Raw genomic sequence first — 25425 nt, forward strand, 5'->3', positions numbered from 1 at the left:
TCTAGTGCTCATCTCTGTCTACACTGGCAATGAACCATGTCCAGGCTCTAATCTGGCCTTCATTTCTGGTTTTGCTTTATTCTGACTAATTCTTTTAACTGCTCAGTCATCTTTCTAAGCTAAAAATCCTTTGTTTTTTCCCCCTTTCAACCATATCTGTTAAAATCCTTCAATTATTCCCTATTTCTTTTGGGAAGACACTCAAACTTCTTATGATAGCCTCTCACAATTTCCCAACATGGCTATGTAGTGATTTTTCTCCCTTTTAAAGAACATATGAAAAATAATGAAAGGGAATAAAGGGGGAAGGAGAAAAAATGAGTGGAAAATATCAGAAAGGGAGACAGAACATGAGAGACTCCTAACTCTGGGAAACGAACAAGGGGTGGTAGAAAGGGAGATGGGCGGGGGATGAGGGTGACTGGGTGACAGGCACTGAGGGGGCAGTTGAGGGGATGAGCACTGGGGTGTTATTCCATATGTTGGCAAATTGAACTTCAATAAAAATTTTTTAAAAATAAAAGTTTTGTTTTATGTCAAAAAAAAAAAAAAAAGAAAGAACAAATGAAATCAACACATTGTAAGTCTTTGAAAGCCAGATATGCCATAGTCTGAATATCTGTCCTGAAGAGAAGGAATTTTCAGTGTCTGAAGGCTTGAGCGTCCTCTATTAAAAGTTTTTCGGGTAATAATATGTCTGTGTCTCAAAGTTTCTTTGCCAATGTCTCTCCTCATCTGGAAATTATGCTTGCTTTCTCGAAAATGAGATAAGTGTATTATATATGTGTGTATATTTCATTCATTTTTCATATTTCACTCACAGCTAGGCTGTGGTGTTCTCTTGTTGAACATAAACCATCTTGCAGAACAACTCAGACAAGGCTGCCACAGGAACATGATGAAATGAGACCAGAACCAAGACCACTTCATATTTCTGTCTACTCACAGACATAAACAAGGTCACTGTGCACACCACAAAAAAACATCCTCCATCTCCTGGCAAATGTGAGTGCCTGTTGCTTTATTATTATTATTATTGTTATTATTATTATTAATTATGGCCTGATCATTGCTTTAGTCTGTCTTTTTTCTAGGTAAGATTCACATATCCAGTCATAAAATTATCTCATTTCCTCATATTACCCAATGCAGAGAAAATCCCTACTTCCTTGAGTCTTCCCCAAAATTACCTAACCAAAGCCCATATTCTTTAAATTCTCACATCTTCTTACTGAGATGCTCCATAGTTTCTCATGTTGCACGGTACCTTTAGTTGTTTCAACAAGAATGAAACCTAAATTATTTACAACTATAGATGTGTTCCTAGTGGCCTTTGACTAGAGGTCTTTGACGTGTTTGTGTGCATACACGCACATTTTTTTTTTTAAATTTTAAGAGGCATTTTATTAACACCAGACCAAAAAAAATGTAATAAAAAAAAGTTATATGCCAACTTACACTTATGATCATGAATACAAAGCATTGAAACAATGCATTGGCAAATATAATCAGACTAGGCTTTAAAATCTAAGAGATTATAAGCTAAATTAGTTTTATCCCCTGTATGCTGGTTTGGATTAATATTAGAAAAAGCTATTAATGAAAAGTATGAATATATACTTGGTATAATAATCATTATTGAATCATTTAGAAAAGCTATTAATGTTATCCTTCCATAAAATGATTACAGAGATAGAAACTATGATCAAGTAAATATATCCCATGGAAACTTTAAAAAAAACTTTTTATTTAGTTTTTTTAACTTTTTTTTTTAACCAACAGTCATGAATAGGAATATTCATACCAGTATTATTTAAATGGCAAGAAACTCCTAGCAGCCAAAATGTCCCCCAAACAAAAGAATGGACAAAGAAATTATATATCTAAACATCAGAATTACAAAAGTATAAATGAATGAGCCACAGTCAATATATACAAAGACATATACACACTATACATACTAGTGGTTGCACCTGTTAAACCTAGACTCCTTAAGCTCTATAAAGCAACAGGTCCCTAACCCTGATGACAGTGATATAAAAGTCTTTGAAATGCAGAAATTTAGAAATGTGAGCAGAATAGAGACATCTCCTCCCAATTATTCCAGAACACCCCCCTCAAGTTCCCCTCCCCGCGCCCAACAACACAAAGAGAGACCTGGATACTTGGATACAAGGGAAAGGAACACACAACAAAATTAAACAGAGCACCACAGTTTGACCCAATTCTTAATCCAAAATTTACTAAAATAAGTTACACAACAAAAAAGTAAAAGGGCTCTGATTGAGTTTTCTACGTTACCAATCCAATGGTTCTGAATTAATTTAATAATCTGCTGAAATGCACCAATGACAAAACTTCATGTCCTTAATTGATACTGCAGCTCAAATTACAATGAGATGTGGACATCCCGCTCATTTAAACAAGGTATACATTATAATCATAGGAAAACTAGTGGACATAAGCTAGTGACCAAAAAAAGCACATCTCATCATAACTATTGGGACTACAACTTAATGTGTTCAAACAGGGCCTTCAAGGATTGAAAGACATTATATAAGACCAGTTAGTGAAGGAGTGATTTTCCCCTCTGCATCTCTATGTAATACCCTGATTTTTATCTTGTTCTTTTTTTTCTTAAAGATTTTATTTATTTAAAAAAAAGATTTTATTTATTTACTTTTTTTGACAGGGAGAGAGATTGAGAGAGAGAGAGAGAGAGAGAGAGAATGAACAGAACCTGGGAGAGTGATAGAGGGAGGAAAAGCAGGGTCTCTGGAGAGCAGGGAGCCCAATGTGGGGTTGATCCCAGGACCCTGAGGTCATGACCTTCACTGACTGAGCCACCCAGGGGCCCCTGATTTTACCTGTTCTTAAACATGGAAAGTACGGATCAGATGCCTCAGTGTGGATTACCACCATTTGATGTGGTTTCATGCATTAAGTTTCTCCTAGCCAATATTATTCAAATTACTGACTCCATCCAATTGGCAGCTATTTTGGTAACTACTATAGATCCGGCTGATATGCTCTGTTCAGTGCCAGTTTCTCAGCTGCATTTTGCCTTCACCTCCAAAGGGGCGCAGTACTCCTTTCCCCAGTTACACATGAGGTCCACAACCTTTGCAGGCAAGCTCTTACCTGCACCTACCTTTCTCCTGAAGCACAGATAGGACATTATATCGATGACATCCTCCTCCGAGGAGATTCATTTGACACACTGATTTGAGACACAAATACTCACAAAGGAGCTCCTGACAAGGGAACGGGGCGTTACTCTGAACACAGTACAAGGTTTCGCCACTTTGATTAGCTTCCCGAGGATTTAGCTGGTGAACACAGGACTGTTTTATCCCTTCCACTATCTAGAAACTGCTATTAACCTCTCAACACCCAAAATGTTAAAACACGTTCCCATTTTTTAGGGTTTTTTTGGGGGAGGATCCGTAGGCAAATTATATTCAGTGTTTGTAAATTTTACATAAGCTCATTTACCCTATTACTTGCAAACTGGCCCACCTTGAATGGAAGCCCATCTAAAAATCTGTCCAAAATTGCAATACAGTTGTGCCCTGAGAGGTACCTTCATTGTCAAAACTTTAGCAAACTCCTTTCACACCTCTTAGAGTCTTTGGACCACTCATAATGCCCATTAGTTGTCTGTGAGCTTCTGCTGCAAGAAACTACCCTGTGCTATGTGCCAAGAGAGTGGCAATTGTGGTCACAGTATACTGGGCTCTCTGGGAAATAGAGGCTCTCGTCTTTTTTTTTTTTTTTTTTTTTTTTTTAAGAGGTTCTCATCTTATGAGAGCTTACCGCCCTCTGTATCCAGCTGCCCTTTACATGTTAGATCACAGAAGCACAAGATAGTCATAGAAGCATCCTTGCTATAAGATAAAGCCAAATCTGGGCCTTCTGGCATACTGCTATCTTTGTGAGGTGGTGGCCTTGTCTTCAGCATCCTGACAATCATCATGTTGCTAGAGGAGGTCACTCCTCTCTCAGATCCCTTGGCTAGCTGGGCCGCTCCTTGGGATCAACTAAGTGAACTGCCCTGGCAGTTCATCATACCACTGCCTGTGACAGAACCCATAGAAAAACTACTGCTTTTCATCACTTAACCAGGATGTCACCACACAGGCCCATACCCTAGCACCACAAAAATCCCAAGCTCATATGCTCTTCTTTTTCTCTCAAGCTATCTTTGCTCCAGCAGGAAAGCTTGTTCTGCTCCTTGTCCTACCCCACTCCTTGTCTCATATGTAAGTAACAAATATTTCATTTTCTCTTGCTGCAGATATGGGTTTTTCAATCCTGACAGCTGAACCAAATTTTGAATAGGAGTCCATCTTGTGTCTTCAGAGTCTACATCCAACTTGAGGGACTTTCTGTGTAAGGTGCAAGATCTGTGTGTATACTCTTTTTGTTTTTTGCATATGAATGTTCCAGTATCATGTCTTGAAAAAAGTCTTTTTCCATTGAATTGCTTTTGCCCCTTTGTCAGAGATCAGGTGACTATGTCTGTGTGAGCATAGTTCTAGGTTCTCTTTTCTTTTCCAATGGTCTGTGTTTCTCTTATTTTGCTGCACTGTGTTATCTTCATTAATGGAACTGCAGAATAAGTGTCAAATCTACAGAATAGGGGTGCCTGGGTGGCTCAGTGAGTTTGTTGGCAGACGCCTTTGGCTCCGGTCATGATCGTGGGGTCCTGGGATGGAGCCCACATAGGCTCCCTGCTTGGTGGGGAGTCTGCTTCTCCCTCTGCCTCTGCATGCTTATGCATGCATTTTTTTTCTCTCTCTCTCTGATAAATAAACAAATAAATCTTTAAAATAAATATCTATAGAATAGCTTCTTGTGATTTTGAATGGTATTTTACTGGCATTTTAGTAACACAGTCTTTCAATTCACGAACAGATAATATACTTCCATTTATTGTTTTCATTAGAGTTTTGTAGTTTCCACATATAGATCCTGTATATAAGTATTTGTACCTAAGTATTTGATTTTATTTGTTCTCATGTAAATGACATTTATCACAAATCATTCCGTTTATTTAAACAAAAACAAAACCACAACTCACCCATTCTTCCTACCACCATCCTCTGCCTCTGGCAACCAATAATCTATTTCTGTCTGACTCTATGAGGCTTAGTTTATCTTACTTTTAAATTAGATTCCATATATAAGAAAGATCATGCAGTAATTGTTTTCTCAGTCTGACTTATTTCACTAAACATGATGCTCTCAAGGGCCATCCATGTCGTTGCAAATGGCAATATTTCATTCCTTCTTTCGGCATTGTTTATATATAAATCATGATCTCTTTATCCATTCATCCATCAATGGACACTTGAGCTATTTCTAAATCTTGGCTATTATATGTTGAGATGAACATGGAGGCACATATATCTTTTAGGTTAGTGTTTGTTTTCTTTAAATAAGGACCCAAAAGTGAAATTGCTGGATCATATGGTAGTTCTATTTTTTTTTTTTAAGTTTTGAGGAAACTTCATATTGCTTTTAATAGTAGTTGTATCAATTTGCATTCCCATCAACAGTGCATGTTTTCTTTTCTCTACATTCCCACCGACACTTGTTGTTTATTGACTTTTTTATTGACTTTTTGATGATAATTCTTCAAACAGGTGTGAGGTGATGCCTCATTGTGGTATTGCAATTTCCTGATGATTAGTGATGTTTGAGCATCTTTTTATGTATCTGTTGGCCACCTCTATGTCTTCTTTGAAGAAATGTCTATTCAAGGGCACCTGGGTGGCTCAGTGGCTGTCTGCCTTTGGCTCAAGTCATGATCTGAGGGTCCTTAGATCAAGTCCCACCTCAGGCTCCCTTCAGGGCACCTGCTTCTCCCTCTGCTTATGTCTCTGCCTCTCTTTCTGCATCTCTTATGAATAAATAAATAAAATCTTTTTCTTTTTTTAAAAAATGTCTACTCAGGTCCTCTGCCCATTTCCTAACTGGTTATATGTTGATTTTGGTATAAAGCTGTGTGAATTCTTTATGTAATTTGGATATCAATCCTTTATCAGATATATGATTTGTAAATATCTCCTCCTATTCTGTAGGTTGCCTTTTCATTTTGTTGATGGTTTCCTTTGCTTTGCAAAATCTTTTTAGTTTGATGTAGCCTCACAGTTCATTTTTGCTTTTGTTGCTTTTGGTACCAGATTAAAAAAAAAAAAAAAGAATCATTATCAAGATCTATGTCAAGGAACTTGCCACCTATGTTTTTTTTCCCCTAGGAGTTTAATAATTCCAAATCTTACATTCAAGTCTTAAATCCATATTGAGTTAAATTTTGTGTATGGCATTAGAAATGAGTAGAATTTCATTTACTTATTGTCCATTTTTTTAATATTATTCATTGAAGAGACTGTATTCATTGTATATCCTTTGTCATAAAGTAATTGACCACGTATGTGTGGGCTTGTTCTTGTATTCTCTTCTGTTCAATTGATCTATGAGTCTGTTTTTATTCAAATGCCACACTGTTTTAATTACTATTAGTCTGTAATAAAGTTTGAAATCTGGTAGAGTGTTGCCTCTAACTTTGTTTCTCCTTTTCATGAATTTGCATGTCATCCTTGTGCAGGAGCCATGCTAGTCTTCTCTATATCATTCCAATTTTAGTATATGTGCTGCCAAAGTGAGCACTATTCCTCTTTTTAAATATTGCTTTGGTTATTTGGGATCTTATGTGATTCTATACCAATTCTATTTCTGTGAAACACACTATTGGAATTTTGATAGGGTTTGCACTGAATCTGTAGATTGCTTTGGTTGTTTGGAGCTTTTAATAATATCAATTCTTCTAATTCATGAACATGAAATGTCTTTCCATGTATTTGTGTCTTCCTGTTTCTTTCATTAACACCATGTACTTTTTAATATACAGCCCTTTCAACTCCTTGATTAAATTTGTTCGTATTCCTTTTGATGAAATTGTAAATGGGATTGTTTTCTTAATTCTGATTTCTGATAGTTCAAGATTAGTGTACAGAAACAACAGATTTTAGTATATTTATTTTGTATTCTTGAACCTTACTGAATTTTTTTGTTAGTTCTAGCAGTTTTTCGATAAAGACTCTAAGATTTCCTAAATAATAGCATGTCATCAGCAAATAGTGACAGTTTTATTTCTTCCTTTCCAGTTTGGATGCCTTTTATTACTTTGTCTTGCCTAATTTCTCTGGCAAGGACTTCTAATACTATGTTGAATTAAACTAGTGCCAGTGGGCATTTTGTCTTGTTCCTGACTTTATAAGAAAAGCTTTAAGCTTCTCACTATGGAATATGATGTTAGCTGTGGGCTTGTCATATGTGGCCTTTATTATGTTAAAGTGCATATATACCTCATTTATCTTTATCTTCAAAGATAAATATATAAGAATATTAACTACATCATTAATTATAAACATGAAATAATTTAAATGTGTAAGTATAGGGAAATGAATGCACATACCATTTCAGGTATACGAAGTTATGAAATATTAAATGTCTTCCAAAATCTTGATTTCAAAGAATAATTAAATGTATAAATTTGTCTTCAAAATAGAGATTGCAGGGTAAAAATCTATACAGAAAATAAGATCAACCTTTAGGAAATAGGACAGAGGAAATGCCAATTGTGTTTTCGTAAATAGTGTGATTATATGAGATTTTATGAGAAATAGGTGCCCAGTTTGTGTTGGCTATTATTATTTTTATTTATATTTAACTTTTCTTTTTATTACTTTTTAAAATTTCTAAATGCTATAAATTAAGGGGCACCTGGATGGCTCAGTTGGTTAAATGTCCTACTCTTGATTTCAGCTCAGGTTGTGAGATCAAGCACTGTGTTGGAGTCTGTGCTCAGCAAGGTGTCTGACTTTCTCTCTCCCTCTCCCTCTACTCCTCTCGCCCCTGTCTCAAGTAAATAAATAAATCTTAAATAAATAAATAAATATTAAAAATAAGCATGCTTTACTTCTTTTTTTAGTGTGCTTTACATTTATAATGAGAAGATACTTAACAATATAGAGGTAGTATTCAATAACATTCCTCCAAATTTACTTCTTTAGAAAATAATCCCTTCTCTCCAAAAAAAAGAGTGATTGTTGAATTCTTAAGATTTTAAATATTCATGATTAGAAATGAAAAGTTATGAAATATATATATATATACCACATGAAGGAGAACCTTAGCCATAGAGGAAAAAACATAGCAAGAATTAAGATTTTTTTCATTTAATATAAAATCTAACTAGTGTATTAAACATTGGCAAAGAAGAATCCTTAATGATAAAATAAACCAATCTTTACTGTATAAACACTGGAATGTGATACATACAATTACCTTCATAAAAACTAGCTTCATAGTAAAGATATACTACAGAATCTGCAAATTGGAACATCTGCCCTTCTAACTTTTGATGTAGGGCTTTTATTTGAAATTATTACTTATCTTTTCTGTCCATGGTGTTTTAATATATTTTGACAACATCAAGATTCACTCCCTACAATTTCAGGTGCTTAAGAGGGAAATGCCTCTATCTTTGAGATGCTAATAAGAGCCCTACAACAAGCATTTTAAGTATATCACATAGTCTGTAGCTTAAGACAGAATATTCTAAATACAACTTCCTAATATGATGAAAAAATAAGCACCATTTTAATATGTGGCAACAAATAAATACACATAAGCTTCATTTTATTTATGAAATATTATTCGTATGTTGGAAATGAAATGGCACTTTGAGTGTAAGAGAAACTCACTCTAAAATCCTAAGGACTTGATAGAAACTTTCTTCAACTATCATGATGTGAGAAAAATAGTTTGCAGTTGAAAAATAGCTTTCATCTATTTAGAGTCCTGTAAGACACTCATTATTTGTGTTTCTTTTTGATAATGTGATTATGAAGTTTGGCCTTCCACTTAGAGATGAGAAAATCGAATCAAGAGTTTATATTTCTTCATATTTCTATTAGAATATTGCCTCAAGAGGGAGAGATGCAAGTGATTTCAAAATTATGGAATTTGACCTTTTTTATTGCAATGCTTGAATGTTGAAGCAGCATCTACACAATATTCAAAGTGCTACTTTTGGAACAAAAAAGTCAGTATGTTTCATGTCCATATTCATTAGTCAGGATTGGTTGAGTTATCCTGCAATAATAAAGAATTCAAAGTTTTCAAGGCCTTAAGACAATGACGTTAAGGACTTATACAGGCAAGAGTTATTGGGGGCTGAGGCCATGTGCTGGGACCAGTGACTTCCATGTTTAGGCTCAATGTTACTCCTCCATGCTACCACAGGCATTCACAAATACTCGTAACAGTAAAAGAGGAGAGGTGGAGATTTCTGTCCCAGCAATGAAGAACTTCTACCTGCAAGTGACACTCATCATTTCCACTAACAGTCCCATATTTATGCCTAATTTCCTCGTCAGGATATGGAAGGGAATGTGGAAGTATAAACCTATGGTACACTAGAAAGAAGTAGTAAATGCAAGTTGAACAGTTGAAATGTCTGCCATGCTATTTAACTGTAATTTGCCAAAACCAGAAGTATTCATCATTAGTCAATAAAAATAGGTTTCTTTGGTTCATTGTTTGCATTCTATTGAGAAGAAGGGTGATTTTATGTGTTAACACCTCTAACTGAGATGGAGACAAAGAGAAATAATATACAAGCATGTGGATATGACTCTCCTAGCTTTAAATATTACCTAGACTTTCTTCCTCATGAAAAACACATACATAGAAAGACTTTGAAAAGATGATTATTCCCTTTGGTTACCTAGGACAAGTGAAAGAATATTGATTTTGGAGAAAAACAATCTTGAGTTTTAATTCTAGCTTTCTGGAGTGGCAGGAAGCTTTCCTATAGAATATATTGAAAAAAAGCTCCATTTTATTGATAGAGGAACTGAACCACCAAATAACAGCTATAAACTTATTTGAGACATACGATGGCTGAAATTAGAGCCCACATCAGACTGTTTATTCATTTAATTGAAGCTCATCATTTTTTTTAAAGTTTAATTCAAATTAAGATATTCATCCTATGGTATGAAATAATCCATGTAAAAACATTAATAACATTTACTATAATAAAACACACCATGAAAGCAGGAAATTGGGATGATTCAATTTTTTTAGAATATAAAATATTTTATGTAATAAAAGTGGTACCAAAAATGTATTAGGATAATGCATACCTCTCATAAAACGCCAAGTGGTAATTTTATACTGGCAGCAACTTCTACCATAAAAGTATTAAGACAACTCTTATCAGAGCAGACAAATTACATGTTGAAATTGTGAGGTAGACTGGGCACAACTTAATATGAGTTTCTATCACCTAATGAATTATGAAAGTCCTTACCTCACAGAAAAAACATCCACCTCTATGATTTCAAACAAAACAATTTTCCACTGCCAAATTTCCTTTACAAGTGATTATTTTGTTTTGTAAAGTGGTAAAACAGGGTGAAAAGCCACTCTCCTACCCAAAGGGTTACATATGAAAAAAAAAGCATATTTCACATCGTGTTCATGGTCTTAGATGTGTAATTTTTCTGAGTCAACCCTAAACTGTATTTATAGATTTCATCTATTTAACCTGTCTTCTATTCACCATCATGGTGATGAGGTTGTTTTACCCAAGTTTTTAATTTGGGGTCATGGCATACTTTCCAGACTCACAAATTTGTTTTTTGTCACATTCCCTGAGATTTAAATTATTTTTGTTGAATGAACTACCACTTGATGGGAAAGACTGCCTCAGTCTTACTGTCAAATAGTTTGCAGTACAGATGAAATGCTTAACATTTTCTTCCATGCTAGAATTATCAAAAAAAAAATGTTAACAAAAAATATCATACAAATACTCTGTAAGAACCACTCACCTTTGGAAACAGAGGGATGGGGGAAGGGAAGCTCATGAGCTCATGTTTATTGAGCTGTTAATTTTTATTCAGTTCCAAATACAACTTGGTGTTTGGTAAGCATTTCCTAGTGTAATTCTTACAAACAAATAGTACACAGCTACATCCATATGTAGAATTAAAATTCAGGATTGTTTTCCTTCAAAGTCCATGTTCATTCCAGTGCATTCAGCCATGGAAAGGAATAGTACACCAGTGATACCACAATTAATACAACCATGTTGCCACCATTTTGACTACACATACAACCACAGGAACATCAGCATTAAAACTATTGATCTCTTACTATATTTCAGGGCAATAAACCTTAACATACATTATGTTAATTCTCAGGGATGTATGCAGTATCACCTTCACATCTTCCATTGACAGATGAGAAAACTGGGAGTTAGAGAGTTTGAGCTACTTGCCCAAAGTGACACGGTAAGTAACTAAGTGAAGGGTGGATCAGGAATCAAAACCTAAGTCTGTTTGACATCGAAGTTAAAATTTGAAACTACTGCTCAGCAAAACTCAGAATCAAAACTGACAAGGAATCTCTGTTTCCTCATCTATACATTTACATGTGACTGACAAAATCTTTGGCCAACTAAATGGAGGCGGCTATTATGGAGGATTCTATGAATCGCAAGAAGGGGTAACCCTAAATTTCCACTATCTGTATCATAAGCAGAAATTCCTGATCATTGCAAATGATTATTATTTAAAGAAAAAGGACTATCAGACTCGTTTTCAGGCTGTTTCAGGATCTTTTATGGCTCATTAGCTTTTCTCATCCCTTCCATTTCTGTTTGACTTCTCTGTGACCGTTTGTTCACAATTAATCAAGTTGTCCAGTGGCAAGGTCAGGGAGCGTGCCTGAGTTGACACAAGCTCTACTGTTAAAATCAGCCCAGTGCTCCTGTCCTCCTGACAAGTGGGTTAGGAGAATCTCTCCTATACAAAAAGGCTGGCGTTTTGCATTTCGGTGTTGTGCACAGGGCTCTCTCCACTGGAGCATGCCACTGGAGCATGACACCTCAGCAGAGACACAAAACTCATTACCCATCCTTAACCAGAGCATGGGTGGCTCAACTGCAGTCTTCTGCACTTTTCCTAGCTGGTTGCTTGCTATGATAACAACAACCATTTAATGCACACTGTGGCAAATGTTGGCTATGCCCCCCGCCATGTCCCTCTGGCCCTACCAAATCTCTATACCTGGCTGATGTCAAAAGCATTATCTGCATCTCCTGCCTGAGGAATTTTCTCCCATTACTATGGGTCCTTCTGTCCAGAGATCCTGCACATCTGCGAGAGGTGCCATGGAACTCACACCCTAGGAGTGTAAAGCAAAGCCCAATGTTGGGAATTGCTTTATAAAATCCCAGCTCACACACCTCTGAGCTGGTGTAATCTAAGGGGTGTGTTTTAAACTATTTCCTAAAGTTGCCTGCTAGGATTAAATTCCCATTGCTTGCTGTGGAAGCTGGCTTAACAACACACCCTTTATTGGCTGTCTTCCTGTTCCTGTATTTCTTCTCCACTCCCACACTGGTAATCCTCATGCCTTTCAAATAAAGAAATCATTTTTTTTTTTTTTACCTCCATACTGTTTTCCAGAGTGACTGTATCAGTTTCCATTCTCACCAACACCTGTTGTTTCCTGTGCTCTGAATTTTAGCCATTCTGACAGGTGCAAAGGGATATCTCATTGTATTTTTGAATTTTATTTCTCTGATGATGAGTGATTTTGAGCATCTTTTCATGTATCTATTAGCCATTTGTATGTCTTTGGAAAAGTATTCATGTCTTCTGCTCATTTCTCAACTGGATTATTTTATTTTCGGGTGTTGAATTTGATAAGTTCTTTACATATTTTTGATACTAACCCTTTACCAGATATGTCATTTGCCAATATCTTCTCTCATTCTGAAGGTTGCCTTTTAGCTTTGTTGATTGTTTCCTTGCTGTGCAGAAGCTTTTTGTCTTGAAGTCCCAATAGTATTTTTCTTTTGTTTCCCTTGACTCATGAGCCATATATAGCAAGAAGTTACTGCAGCCAAAGTCATACTTGAATCTCTGTTTCAAGGTCTGGATTTGGAGAATCCCACAATAAACAAACAAACAAACAAAAAATAAAAAAAAAAAGAAAGACAAAAAGAAAGAAAGTATCTATAATGTGCCAGCACTGTAATAATCATTGAGCATGCAACAATGACAAAGACACTCACCTACTTAGGAATAATTAGGAGGTTAGGAGGTTAGTATTAGGAGAAAAGGGCCAGATCTGGAAACATAGAGGAAGTCTCATTTAATGAATGAGTGGGTTTTGTGAATTCAATGGAAAAGGGATTTCAGGGGGTGGGGGTGGGCAGCATGAATAGATGCATAGCTGTTTATCAGAGCAGGCTGATTTATTATTTTTTATTGTTCATTTTTTAAAAAGATTTATTATTTTAGAGAGATTGAGAGAGCACATGCACATGCATGGGTTAGGGGAGGGGCAGAGGGATAGAATTTTCAAGCCGACTTCCCACTGAGCACAGAGCGTAATGCTGGGCTTCATTCCAGGATCCTGAGATCATGACCTGAGTGGAAACCAAGAATCAGAGACTGAACCAACTGAACCATCCAGGCACCCTGGAGCAGGCTGCTTTAAATGCTCTCCTCCTCTTCTGCCAGCATTCAACCCCAATTCATACTGCAGAGGAGTTAATTTTCTTTCTTTCTTTTAAAAAAATATTTATTTATTCATGAGAGACCCAGAGAGACCCAGAGACATAAGCAGATCATTAAGGGACTCAATCCCAGGACCCTGGGAACACGACCTGAGCCGAAGGCGGACATTCAACCCCTGAGCCACCCAGGCATCCCAGTAGTTAATTTTCTTAAGGAACAATTGGTCAAGGGAGGAGAAATTGTAACAAAAGAGGTTTGAAGGATAGTAATGAGACCTCACCACTTATTAAAGTATTTCCTTACGGTCACTAGAGATTTAACTCAAGATCCTCCTTGATACCCAAATTCACACATTTTACTATAGCAAACATTCCCAGCTACTAAATGGAAACCATAATACTCACTTTTCTGAGCCGCTACAAAAACTAAATTGGACAATTACAGCTTTGAGGTGAGAATGATGAGAGATTGGTTTCCTTACCAGAGACTACTTATCTGTGATTAAGATCAGTGCCTCATAAAAACCACAATTTACTATAGGTCGTGGACTTTTGAGATACCTCCTAAAAACTGCAAACAGAAAACTGTACATCCTACCGTTTAAGGTCTGCTTGCTCTTACCATGGGCAATACTGAGCATGTTCATTCATCTCTCACTCTTAGTTTTTTCAAAATACAGTATTGTAGAAGAGATGCCAGTGAAGTCTTGGCTAACATTACAGATTTGGGGATCTTTACTAAACTTTGGCAATCCTCCAGTGGTCCTCCAGTGCCAAATAAACTAGGTTTAAATGGCTTAGCCTGGCATTCAAAGCCATCCATCAAACTCCCCCAATCTAATGATGTACCTTCACAGTCATCATTTTCTATAAGGCATCTAAGATTCCAACCAATACAAGAAAACTACTGTTCTCTATGGACATGCTGTGTTTTTCCCTCAAGCTTTTGCTCTCATTATTGCCTTCATTTAGAATGACTCTGCTTTCTCTAATGCTTTTCTTTCCTCAAAGCTTGGCTCAGTTGTCCTCATCTCTGCAATACCCTTTACACTAGTCCCTCAAGTCAGGGAATGCTCTCTCCATCTTTCTTTCTTTTTTTTTTTTTTTAATGTCCCTTTTCCACATTTTATTCTAGTACAGATATTTAGGTTCATGTTGAGTCTCTCCTACATTTACATTCTAATGTAAATTCCTGAGGGAAGATAAGATCTTACATGTTGCTGTATTTCCCAGAGCATCATGGCACAGCACTATGCACAAAGCTAGTGCTTTTTACATACTAGTGAGGAAAAATCCAATACTAACTTCACCTGCTCTCCTGGAATCTCTACAAAGTTCTGGAGACCACCTAGTTCAATCTGTATGAGGTCTTTTCAGAAGTAAAATTAAGTCTTCTAGTTTCCAAGGGAAGGAAACAAATCTCAGGTTCTTCGCCAGATAATAATAGTACGTACATTTTATGCTTTATTACCTTCAATAAAATAATCTTATAAAGAAGCAGCACAGAGATTAGCACAGGATAATTGCTCAACACATATAAGTAGGTCTAATTATAATTATCTTCATTTTTGTTTTTCAATTGAGTGTTGAGCAATATTTGGTATTTACATTAAATTATGTTTTAAAGTGCCATCTGGAATTCCTTTATAATAAGTGCATTCTAGAAAGTGATTACCAAGGTCTTCTTGGCAGAACATCAGAAATAAAGGATGAGTTTAGGGTTTTCAGAGTGTTTAAAGATTCACATTAAAAATATATATATATACAAATATATATATAATAGAACAAAAAAACAACTTTAGACAGACAATAGAGACAGACAATAGAGAAAACTAGAAAACTGAGGGAATTTGTTCCCTGTAGACCTGCTTTGAAGAAATGTTAAAAGAAATTCCTCAGGGAGGAGGACAATTGTTCAGGTCAGAAAATCAGATCTACATAAAGAAAGAAAGAACACTGGAGAATGAATAAGCAAAGGTAAGCTAACGACCAATTTTATTATTCTTAATCTACCTAACATGATAATGTGTTTAAAATAATTGTAAGGAAGTATTTACCTTGTATCCTTGCACACATACACACAAATATATGCATCTATATATGGTTGTATGTAGTTCTGTGTGTAATCAAGTAATGATACAAGGGATGTGAGAGAGGAATTAGAAATATTTTGTAATTGCAAATACTTGCACTGCCTGAGAAGTGGCAGAGTTTTATCTGAAAGTGGACTAGGGTTATCTGTAAGAATTATATTGCAAATTCCAGGACAATGGTAAGAAAAGTAAGAGGGGAAAAGTATAATAGATATGCTAGAAGGGGAAGAAAATGCAATCATATAAAATACTCACTTAAAACCAGAAAGAATAGAAAAATGTGTGAAAGATAAAAAAGAACAAAGGAAAAGGGCAAAAAGTAAAAAAAAAAAAAAAAAAAGTAGCAAGTTTGGTAGATATATCTGCAAAGGGAATAAGATGTATTTGCTATTCTAGTTGGAGACCGTAGCTCCCTTCTATCAGAAATGGAAACATCCAGCAGGCAGTCCAGCAGGCAGAAAATTAGTAAGGACATAATTGAACTCAATGGCTCCATCAATATGCAAAATATGGTTCATGTTTATAAACTACTTTATCCAAAAATGCAGAATATGCATTCTTCTCAAGCTCATATGAAACTAAGATAGATCACATTCTGGACCATGAAACACACCTTAACACATTTATAGTAAAAAAAAAACTATACAATGTCTGCTCTTGACCACAGTGAAATTAAACTAGAAATCAATAATAAAAAGAAAGCTGGAAAAAATCTCCAAATACCTGATTATTAAATAACATATTTCTTTAAATAAAAAAAGATTATTTATTTACTTATTTCACAGAGAGATTGAGAAAGAGCAAGCACAAGGAGGGGAGAGAGAGCAGCAGACTCCCTGCTGAGGAGGGGGCCCTACATAGGGCTCCATCCCAGCACCCTGGTATCATGACCTGAGCCAAAAAGGCAGAAGTTCAACCATCTGAGCCACGCAGGTGACTCTAAACAACATATTACTAAATAAAACATGGTCAAAGATTACATAGCAAGAGAAACTTCTTTTTAAGGATTTTATTTATTCATGAGACACAGAGAGAGGAAGGAACACAGGCAGAAGGAGAAGCAGGCTCCCTGCAGGGAGCCTGATGCAGAACTTGATCCCAGGACCCGGGGATCATGCCCTGAGCCAAAGGGAGATGGTCAACCACTGAGCCACCCAGGCATCCCAACAAGAGAAACTCCAAAAATATTTTGAACTAAAGGAAAATAAAATTTATCAAAATGTGTGAGATGCAGCAAAAAAGTAGTCCTTAGAGGGGATCGTATAGCACTGAATGCAAATTTTAGAGAAGAAGAAAGATATAAAATCAATAATAAACTTCCACTTTAAGAAACTACAAAAGTAAGAACAATTTAAATCTAAATTAAGCAGATGAAAAAAAATAAAATTAGAGCAGAAGTCAATGAAATTGAAAACAGAAAAGCAAAAAAGAAACCTGATAAAACTAAAATCTCAGTCTTTGAAAAGATTAATAAAATTAATAAGCTCTGGCCAGAATAAATAGCAAAAAATAGAAGACACAAATTACTGATATGAGAAGTGACAAAAGGAGACAACACTATAGATCTCAGGGACATTAAAATGATAATAAAGAAATGGTATGAATAACTATTAGCCCACAAATTTGATAGTCTAGGAGAAATGGACCAATTCTTTGAAAGACACAATTTGCCAAAATTTATACCAGAAGAAAGACCATCTAAATAGGCCCATAATGATTAAAGAAATTGAATAAAAAATTAATAACCTTTCAAAAACAGAAAGTACCAGGCCCAGATAGGTTCAGCTGATAATTCTACCAAACATTTATGGAAGAATTATTCCAATTTTCTACAATATCTTCCAGAAAAAGCAGAGGAAATACAATTGAACTCATTCTGTGAGGCAAGAAGTACCCTAATAATAAAGCCAGGCAGAGATATAACAGAAACACTACCAACCAAATCTTCCATCTATGTAATCCTCAAAATTTAGCAATTTGAACCCGATAACACATAAAAAAAATCTTATACCATAACCAAGTGATATTTATACCAGGTTTAATTGTGATATTTATACCAGGCTGGTTAAATATTGTAACATTGATTAATGTAACCCATTATATCAACAGTTTTAAAAAGAAAAGTCATAGGATCATGTCAATAGATGTAGAAAAAGCATCTGACAAAACCTAACACCAATCCATGGTAAAAAAAAAAAAAAAAAAAAAAAAAAAATCTCTCAGCAAAAGAGAACCAGAGGAAAACATGTGATAAAGAATATCTATAAAACAAACAAAAACAACAAAAAAGAAACCTACTGTTAACACCATATCCTAATTTGAGAAACTCAAAGCCTTCTCAGCAAGATTAAAAACAAGGCAAGAAAGCTCCTGTAACCACTGCTTTTCATCATTGTACTGGAAATTCTTAGGTAATGCAATGAGACAAAAAAAGAAAATAAATGGTATACTGATTGATTGGAAAGGAAGAAAATAAAACCATCTTTGTTCACAGAGCCATTAACTTCTGTAAAGAAAACGTGAAAGAAGTGGCAAAGAGAAACTGCCAGAACTAATACACAGTTATAGCAAGTTTTAAGAATACAGATTGATATACGAAAGTCAATCTCTATACTATATATTAGCAATGAACAAGTGGAATTTGAAGTTAAAAATTCATAACCATTTATAATAGCATCTCCCCCCAAAATTAAATATTTAGCTATAAATCTAACAAACTATGTATAAGATCCATATGAGAAGCACTACAAAACTAGGATGCAAAACATTAAAAATGAACTAAATAATGGAGAAATGTTCCATATTCAGGGATAAAAAGACTCAATGTCATTAAGAAATTAGTTCTTCCTAGCTTGATCTATAGATTTAGTACAACCCCAATCTGAATCCCAGCAAGTTATTTTGTAGATATTGTTAATTTGATACTAGAGAGTTTAAATGGAGAGGGAAAATGCTCAGGATGGCCATCATAATAATGAACAAGAACAAAGTCAGAAAATTGACACTAACTGACTTTAAGATTACTATCAAGATACAAGAGTAAGACAGCATGGTATTGGTAAAGAACAGACAAATTGATCAGTAGAATAGAGAACACAGAAATAACCCATAACATAAATATAGTCAGTTGGCTTCTGATGAAGTAGTAAGAAAACACAATGGAGAAGACTGTTTTCAATAAATGAATGCTGGAACAAGTGCTCATCTGCATGCTAAAAAAAAAAAAAAAAAAAAAAAAAAATTCTAGATACTGACCTTACATTGTTCACAAAAATTTAACTCAGAATAGATCAGAGACACAAAGATAGAATGTAAAACTATAGAACTCATAGGTAATCTGACATAAAAACGTCTAGGTGATGTTAGGTATGGCAGTGACTTTTAAGATAAAACACCAAAGACATGGTCCATGTAAGAAATAATTGATAAGCTGCACTTTATTAAAATTAAAAACTGCTCTAGGGGCTCCTAGGTGGCTCAGTCAGTTGAACATCTCTTGATTTTGGATCAAGTCATGATCTCAGTGAAATTCAGCCCTGCCGCACGTTCCACGCTCAGCAGGCAGTCTGCTTCTCTACCTCTCTCTCTCCCTCTGCCCCTACCTGTACCCCTTCCCCCACTCATGTGCACTCTATCTCTAAAATAAATAAATCTTTAAAAAATAAAATAACAAACTGCTCTGTGAAAGACAATGACAAGAGAATGAAAAGGCAAGGTTCAGAATGGGAGAAATTATTTGCAAAAGGCACTTCTGATAAAGGCTATTCTCCAAAATATACAAAGAATTCTTTTTTAAAAAATGGTTTTATTTATTTGAGAGACAGAGATAGCACAAGCAGAGAGGAGAGGGAGAATCAGGCTTCCCACTGAGCCGGGAGTCCAAGAGGAGGCTGCATCCCAGGACCCTGGGATCATGACCTGAGCCAAAGGCAGCCACTTAACCAACTGAGCCACCCAGGCGCCCCACAAAGAAATCTTTAAACTCAACAATAAGAGAACACAAAGAACTCAGTTAAAAATGGACAAAATAGGGATCCCTGGGTAGCTCAGCAGTTTAGCGCCTGCCTTTGGCCCAGGGCGTCATCCTGGAGACCCAGGATCGAGTCCCACGTCAGGCTCCCTGCATGGAGCCTGCTTCTCCCTCTGCCTGTGTCTCTGCCTCTCTTTCTCTCTGTGCCTCTCATGAATAAATAAATAAAATCTTTTTTTAAAAAATGGACAAAATAGGGGCACTTCGGGGGCTCAGTTGGTTAAGCATCTGACTCTTGGTCTCAGCTCAGATCCTGATCTCAGGGTTGTAAGCTGGACAAACTACTTGCATAGATACTTTATCATGGAAGATATACAAATGGAAAATAAGCATATAAAAAGATGTCCAACAGCACACGTTATTCTACAACAACATGTATCATTCAAAATGACAGTGAGGTACCACATATTTAATAGATACCTATTAGAACAGTCAAAATCCGAAACATTGACAAAACCACATACTGTTGAGGGAGTGTAGCAACACGAAATGTCATTCAATGATGATTGAAGGCAAAACGGTACAGCCACTTGGAAAGACAATTTAGTGGCTTCTTACAAAACTCTACTTACTTTTACTATGTGATCCAGAAGTCTTGTTCTTTGGTATTTACCTAAATGAATGGAAAACATAAAACTTAAACATAGATATTTATGGCAGCTTTATTCATCATTGCCAAACTGTGAAGCAATCACGATGTACAGCAGTAGGTGAAGGAAGAACTAAACTGTGGCCCATTCAGACACTGGATTAAAATTCAGCACAAAAAAAGAAATGAGCTCTTAAGCCATGAAAATACGTGGAAGAAACTTAAATGCATACTGCAAACTAAAAGAAGACAATCTGAAAAAACTACATACTATATGCTTCCAATCATTGAATATTCTGGAAAAGGCAAAACTACAGACATTAAAAAGTTTAGTGGTTGGCAGTGGTTAAGAAGGAAAAAAGGTTGAGAGTAAGCAGAGCACAGAGGATTTTTAGGGCAGTGAAACTATCCCATAATATTAGTGGAAATATATCATTATACATTTGTCAAAACCCAGAGAATGTACAAAACCAAGAGGGAACCCTCAACAAATTATGGGTTTTGGGTAAGTAGAATGTGTCAATGTAGGTTCATCGGTTGTAACAAAATGTATCACTGTGGTGGGGGTTATTAATAGTGGGCAGAAGTTCGGAACTCTGTATTATGGGAACTCTGCACTTTTAATAAATTTCACTATAACTTTAGAACTGCTCTAAAAAATTAAGTTTAAGAATTAAAATAAACCTTTTCTAGCATCCCAACTCCTTGCCATTAGTGGTGAAAATATTCCTTTAATTTAAATCTTTGTATCTTCAAAATCTCTCTGTAAAATAAAATGTTACTTGATATAAAAGCCACTCATCATAAAATTAACAATCTTCAACGAATAAACAGAGATTGATTTTTACTGTATTATATGACTTAATTCACTCCTATTGGGATTTAAGGGATTAGGAATAATAACCCATAATGAAATTAGCTCCAGTTTCTCAAAAGGAAGAACAGACAGTAATTATAGGATTGTAACACAAGGCCATATAAATTTAAATTAGTGTTACCTAAAATTTTAGAAAGTATTTAATAAGTTCATGAAAATCCATAAATTCTTCACAGTTAGAATTCTACGTGTATGTCTCTTAGAGAATGGGTGCTTTTAGTCTGATTACACACTTTTAAGTGACATGTCATGGCTTTCATGTCATATATTTTAGTTTAAGTTATTGAATAAAGGTGCTAGTTATTTTAAAAACTAGTTATTATCTTAGTTGTTCCAACAACTCCATTTAGACTACTTTTACATCAAAGGAAAAAAATTATTTAAAATCATCAACAGATGATTTCCAAGAATAAGTAGTTCTTTTTCTAGAGCTTAAACAGAATTGGGATACTGGGAAAAGTCAACCAAAATATTTCAAAAAAAATTCTTTGTTTTAAATTGTCACTCTAAAGATGAATATTAAGGGTATATTTTAGTCTGTAGTGAATTCACATCTCCTTTAAAGTATGTGCCTTCAAATGACCCTGATTATAGGTGCTTAATATGTACATCAGTTATAATTTTATATGTGTACATTAAAATAGTATGATTTTTCAAATGTGTTCAAATATCAGTAGCCAGATAAGTTTATGCTGTTTTAACTAATGTATGTTTTTTTTATTATTCAAATGGTGCTGAAAATAACTCATAGATGTCCCTTTAAGAATGAAAAGTATGCCAGCAAAGAAATCTAACTTTTTGAGTAATATCTAAAAAGGTTACTGCATGAACAATCACTTGATATTTGCATCGTCTAATACTGAAAATAAAGCATCCATTCCATGTCTCATCCAGGGAAAATTGAAGCTATGCTATTGACCAAAAGGGCAGAATTTTTTCAAGATAACTTGACACATCAGAATATCTCTTTCCTGATAACATGTTAGTGGCAGAAAAGGTGAAACTATTTACTTAATTAGTGAAAGAATGAGAGGTGTTAGGTGTAAGTCCAAAAAAGTGTTGAAAGCCTGAGAACACATATCACGTTGGGAGGAAAATCAAAGTATGGGAAATGTGTGTAAAGGACTTGAAAGAAAGTAGAAAATACTAGAACTTTATGAAAACAGTAAAGAAAGCAAAATGATACTAATAAAGTCTAAGATACTGCGAATACCGACCCTGATTTCCTCTCCAATTACTGAACTGTATCATTTCTGTAGCTCTGGATGACATACTCGCTAGAGTGTTAAGGGATTAACTAATGAAGTTACTGGAACATTGGCAATTACTTTTGAAGTCTTCTAAAATAAGAAAGGTGATATGTTGGAAGACTATAAAAAAAAATAGAGGCAATTTTATTTCTGGTATTCAGAAAGAACAAGGGCAATAATCCGTAAACTCATGGGCCAGTTTTTCCAACCTCAATCTTATTTGAAAAAAACAAAGAAAAACCTTCTGCCATATTATTCTGCAATTTAAAACAACGACAACAGCAATGACAACGGAATTTCTGATGGTCAGTAATCTGGGTCTGTTCAGATAACTAAGGATTGGGGAATTTTTTAGTTTTCAAATCAATAGATAAGAATTTAATGGTGTCAGTGCCTGGGTGGCTCAGTCAGTTAGGCATCTGCCTTTGGCTGGGAACATGATCCCAGGGTCCCGGGATGGACAGGCTCCAAGCATTTCAGGCTCCATGCTTGGGGGTGAGCCTGATTCTCCCTCTCTCCCTGCGCTCCCCCCTGCTCTTTCTTTCTCAAATAAATAAAATCTTTAAAAAAAGGCTTTAATAGTGTCAAGAATAGGAGAAAGGGAGAGTGGATAATGGGGAGAGAAGCTTTTATTATTATAATGCAAGGAAGCATTACTGTCTTGAGTTTACATTTGTTTACATATGTGCATTGCTTTATGATTCTAGCACTGGCAAGGCATTCAGGACAAAGAAAAATGATAAATGACATGACATCATCTCACGTGAGCAGGGTAAGACCAGAGGGACTGCAAAGATTGGTGTGAGGTTTGTTTAAATGTGATGTCCTCTCAAATGATCCAGGAGTGAGTAGAAGCCAAATATTAATAACAGCTGTTGATGATATGTGAAAAGGAGGTGTTATAAACACCAATCAGGACTAAGACAAAATAATAATTCTTTTAAGGCCCGTGGAGAATTGATAAATAGGCAGGACATAACAAATGAGGTCCAACTTGGAAAATATATCAGGAGAAAAATATTCTGAAGCAGAATAAGACAAGAAGAAGATGAAGTCGTAACTGTAGGAACAGAAATGTTCCTCTAAAGAACATTTTGTGTCTTTTATGTTATTTTTTATTTTCATGTTATCTATCATTTTTTTTATTTTTTAAAGTTTTCATTTAAATTCCAGTTAGTTAACACACAGTGTCCATATTAGTTTCAAGCGTACGGTTTAGTAATTCAACACTCCATGTAACACCCGGTGCTCATCACGACAAGTGGAGTTTTAAAAAGCTGCATGCCTCCAAAGAGGGTTTCTGGTTACCCCGGTGGGAAATCCCCACTTTGTGACAGCCTATCTTATTCAAAACTTGATAACATTTTTACAGGTTTATCTAGAAAAAAGTTTACGAGGCCTACGAGGCCAGTTTATTATATTAACGATAAAGATATGTGCAAACAAGTGAATTGGTTGCTGTAGGGCTTGTCACCTTTTTCTCTTACCTGAAAGATGCCCCATGCTGTTAAGATCAGTTCATAATTAAAGAATGACTGAGATAAATCGCCTGAGTATATATTAGTTGCTGATAATGGATGATTACAACGCAATCCCTAACCCCAAGAAGCTAAAAAAAGTCAATGAGTATAGTGAAAATGGGGATGGGGTAGAGAGTAGATATCAGAGATATTTATCCACCTATAGTATGTCTTTGTCAATCAGTGGCTGACTCTTCGATTTAGATCCATGGATATGAAGGGTCCCTACTGTATAGATGCATAGGTTAATTTATGCATTCTGTGAGCATGAAGTTAACCAAATATGAAATCAAAATATAAGCTACAGAGAATAGTTGGATATAATAATAAGATGGGTTAGATCAGTCAGGATAAATCAAACAAAATCATACTCTATCCTCAATTGCTCAATTCTAAGAAACTGATGTTTCTACCAATAGTTTCTAAATATGATCAAGGTACCTCATAAAGAATCATTATATTTGATTTTTTAAAATATGTTTTGAACAAAGAAGAGGTATTCAAACCTCCTTCTCCTCAGTAAGTAGTTGGGTGGGTGTAAAGACGTACACTGTAGGAGTCTCAGATTTGAAGTTTAGAAGTCCTCTGACAAAAAGGGAATGACTCATTCATTTTGCCAGGGTCATCACTCTACTTCTGCAATTAAACCTGGAAATTTCCCAAAAACAAATTCGCTGACTCTGAAAATGTGGCATAATCCAAACTATGGAAGCCAATAGGGGTCCCACCGTCCATTTGTCAGCAAATTGCCTTTCCTTCACAGGTACTTTGAAACATTTATTTAGTTAGTGATTTTTCTTTCTTTATTAAATTTATTCCTGAGCATTTGGAAATTAGGGTCAGATGATCCCATGGGGGCAATCAGGCATATCCTAGTGGTCGGGTGGCAACATTTTACTTCATGCTCTCAATTGAGCATAGGATGGATTTCATATGTGCAAATGTCCCTTGATTTCTGTATTATTAAAAGAAGACATGGTACAATATGCTGTATACAAAGTCAGGATGGCTAAGTAGGGCAGGCCCGGTGGCGCAGCGGTTTAGCGCCCGCCTTTGGCCCAGGGCGTGATCCTGGAGTCCTGGGATAGAGTCCCACGTTGGGCTGCCTGCATGGAGCCTGCTTCTCCCTCTGCCTGTGTCTCTGCCTCTCTCTCTCTCTCTCTCTGTGCCTCTCATGAATAAATAAATAAAATCTTAAAAAAAAAAAAAAGGATGGCTAAGTATTGGATTTATTTCCCAGCACTAGAAGTGGTATGCTTAGTTTTCATGATTATTACCAATTTGATCATTTCAACATACATGTGTTTTGAGACCACTTCCTTATTGTACTGACATGTATTTGTGGAGGATATCATCATGAATGCAGCTCTGTGTTATGTGCTGAGGCGAGGATGGAGTAGAACCAATCTAACACGAGTAGAAACGCTCTATCTCTTAAGCTCATCATCTAGTGTTTA

At 35.6% G+C, this 25425-nt stretch overlaps 1 long non-coding RNA gene and 1 other non-coding gene across 4 annotated transcripts in view; both read right to left on the reverse strand.

Moving 5' to 3' along the window:
• LOC112659079 (uncharacterized) overlaps positions 1 to 25425 on the reverse strand; it is a 74115-nt gene that overhangs the window by 4950 nt on the left and 43740 nt on the right. Inside the window, exons 5-6 of one of the 3 annotated variants that reach the window (XR_003136156.3) lie at positions 20305 to 20345; positions 10196 to 13022 (exon numbers count right to left, since the gene is read on the reverse strand). The exons of 1 other annotated variant lie outside the window; for it this stretch is intronic. This is a non-coding gene — a long non-coding RNA (uncharacterized LOC112659079). Of the gene's footprint in view, positions 1 to 10195; positions 13023 to 13120; positions 13520 to 20304; positions 20346 to 25425 lie in introns of those variants that run through there. One more of the 3 variants, XR_003136157.2, reaches the window with a different exon arrangement.
• Positions 6569 to 6675, reverse strand: LOC112659119 (U6 spliceosomal RNA). Its single transcript, XR_003136193.3, has one exon. It is a non-coding gene; the product is annotated as a U6 spliceosomal RNA (small nuclear RNA).

This window comes from Canis lupus, chromosome 2, assembly GCF_003254725.2.
Source record: "Canis lupus dingo isolate Sandy chromosome 2, ASM325472v2, whole genome shotgun sequence".
In the NCBI taxonomy this organism is placed as follows: domain Eukaryota; kingdom Metazoa; phylum Chordata; class Mammalia; order Carnivora; family Canidae; genus Canis; species Canis lupus.